Source organism: Gymnoscopelus braueri, assembly GCF_963280865.1.
Source record: "Gymnoscopelus braueri genome assembly, chromosome: 13".
Lineage (NCBI taxonomy): Eukaryota > Metazoa > Chordata > Actinopteri > Myctophiformes > Myctophidae > Gymnoscopelus > Gymnoscopelus braueri.
The window spans coordinates 31,923,663-31,926,162 of NC_137615.1; the positions used below are offsets into that span (position 1 = coordinate 31,923,663).

Consider the following 2,500-nt stretch of genomic DNA (forward strand, 5'->3'; position numbering starts at 1 on the left):
AGAGAGACAAAAAAAAAACAGATACAGTGAAAGAGGCAAGAGAGAAAGTTCAGTGCATAACCTTGCAACCCTTTGACCTCTTGTGACCGTTGCTGTCTATCTAGGTTCACCAAGAGGTCAAAGTGGAAAGTGGTTGAGGACATTTTGGACGGGGGAGGGGGAGGAGGGGGGCGGGGTGGCCATGCTGAAAGTTTTCCTACAACTTTGTTTGTCATTCATGTTTTCTTCTTTTCAGACCAGAAATGTCTAGCTATAGCACCCCAGCAAGTGCTCAGCCGGGGGCAAGGTAAAGGACACAGCGAAAGGTCACAATACAAAGCAACGAGTCAAGAAATGCCTCCGAAAATGCGCACGTCTTTCGTTCCCCCTCTCCTCTGATGATGACTGTCTGGTAACGGCAGCGACACAGATCGGTAATTAGCCCCATCCAACCGAGGGCATATCAGTGATAGTGTCAACAGGATGGAGGAAGGAAAGAGGAGTCTCACAAGGATTTGGACGAGAGCCCTTGTTGCACTTTAAAAGCAAATGCCGCTGCGGCCATTTTGAAGTTGTGCCAGTGGTGCAGGAGACCTGGCAGCAGCTTTTGTTGTGTCTTGCCAAGACGTTTGAAAATCCAGCCTCAAACACACAATATTTGTGAAAGGCAAAAAGGCTTTTTCAGAGGTATTGGTTACCGCGCTGTCCAGGCCTGCCATGCAGATTGCAGATTTTTGGCTTTTAGAGTGCAGAGAGTCTCCCAGCACAGCAAACACAGTGCCACCACTATACAACCCCACAGCCTTCCAAAACTGTTGTTACATTACTTACCTGCGTGTGCGTGTGCGTGTGCGTGTGCGTGTGCGTGTGCGTGTGCGTGTGTGTGTGTGTGTGTGTGTGTGTGTGTGTGTGCGCGGGTGCGTGTGTGTGTGTGTTTGTTTGTTTGTTTGTGAGATGTCTGAATTCAATTTTATACTTTTTACTGAATGAATTGGTTTACATGTTTCTCTCAGACTGCCTGTCTGTCTGTTTGTTTGTCTATTTGCTTGCAGTTCTGTCTGTTCGTTACACTTAAATACCCACTCATTCCCTTGTGCATTGTTAACAACTTGTAGTAGTTATAAGCAGTAATAGCAGTCAGGCTAGCTAAAGCATTACACCTCCAAAGCCAGTCAGAGTTTCAGCCCAGCCGCAGAGAGCCACACAGAGTCAGACTCCGTTCACTTAACCATGCCAAATCCTTTTAATTACGTTGAAAGTTTGGAAACTTTTTTCGCAACCCCTTCCAACCAGATGGGCAGAGTCTGCACTTTTGGAAGCGATCGCATTTGCTAAATTGTTCCACGTAGAAGTGAGCCAAACAAATCTGAGAAAAGTAGCGCTGATGTAAAAACGTCTCGTTCGGAGCCAAGTCTGCTCGTAGAAGAGCTGACACCACGTCGCTCCTCTGTGGGCGGCGCAGTAAACACTGACCTGAGCTCAGTTCCAGATGGAAAAGGATTCAAACTGACCAACCAACCAGCAAACCAGCTCTCACTTGACTGGCAGGGCAACACACCAACCAGTGTTAAGCCAGCCAACTTTCACTCTGGCACCAGTTCACCACAAACTAACACACGTCTCGGAACTTTTCATTCAATTCAATTTCATTTTATTTTATCAAATGTTTTTGGTTTTGTTTCACGAATCTTTGTGTGTCCTTGTTATAAAACGTCTCCAATCCCACAAAACTGAAACATTGCCGTGTCATTTATACGTACGGCGCAGTGAAGTTGTTTGTCACCCAAGAACACCTTCAATCACTTGAACCCCAGAATTCCTATTTTGAGAAAACCAAAATAGCAGATCTACAAGCTCACAACGCTCACGTTGCGAGCTTGCAGATCGGCAATTTTTGGTGAAGAGGTGAAAAAAAAGAGCAGACCAAGTACAGTTGCAACTCAGGTCTGTTTGACTAAGTATAGAGGGTTTAAGTGGTTAAAACCGAACCCCCTTCCATCCATCCATCCGTCTGTCTGTCCGTTGACTGACAATGGAAGTTGGGAACGGGATTCAGAACCACGGTGCTTCTGGGTGAAAAGAGTGACCCTGGTGTGCGTGTGCTCGGCCTGTGGGGCGCGTTTGCGTGCGCAGTCGCGCCCCCTATCTGTAGGCAGTACCAGAGTGAGAGGAGACTGGGTGAGAGGAGGAGATAGAGGAGTTGGAGGAGGAGCAGGAGGAAGGGAAGACAGCTACAGTACACAGCACAAAGAAAGAAAGACAGACAGACAGACAGATAGACAGACAGAGACAGACAGACAGACAGACAGAGAGACGGACGGGCGGACAGACGGACAAAAAGGAAAAGAAAAAGTAAACAAGAGAGACAAATAGACAGACAGACAGATGGACAGTGTAACACATAGCAACAAGAGCCCGACGTACAAACGCATGACACGACACAACCTGAGGAAGAGCACAACAACCACAACAAACGACAACAACAACGACAACATCAAAGTCAACAACAACAATAACGACA

General features: G+C 47.0%; 1 pseudogene across 1 annotated transcript in view; it reads right to left on the reverse strand.

The window, feature by feature from the left end:
- The window catches only part of LOC308098023 (voltage-gated potassium channel KCNC1-like), a 74,502-nt pseudogene that overhangs the window by 18,646 nt on the left and 53,356 nt on the right, over window positions 1-2,500 (reverse strand). The window contains exon 5 of the transcript in view: window positions 2,404-2,424. The product of the transcript in view is annotated as a voltage-gated potassium channel KCNC1-like (transcript). The remainder of the gene's footprint in view (window positions 1-2,403; window positions 2,425-2,500) is intronic.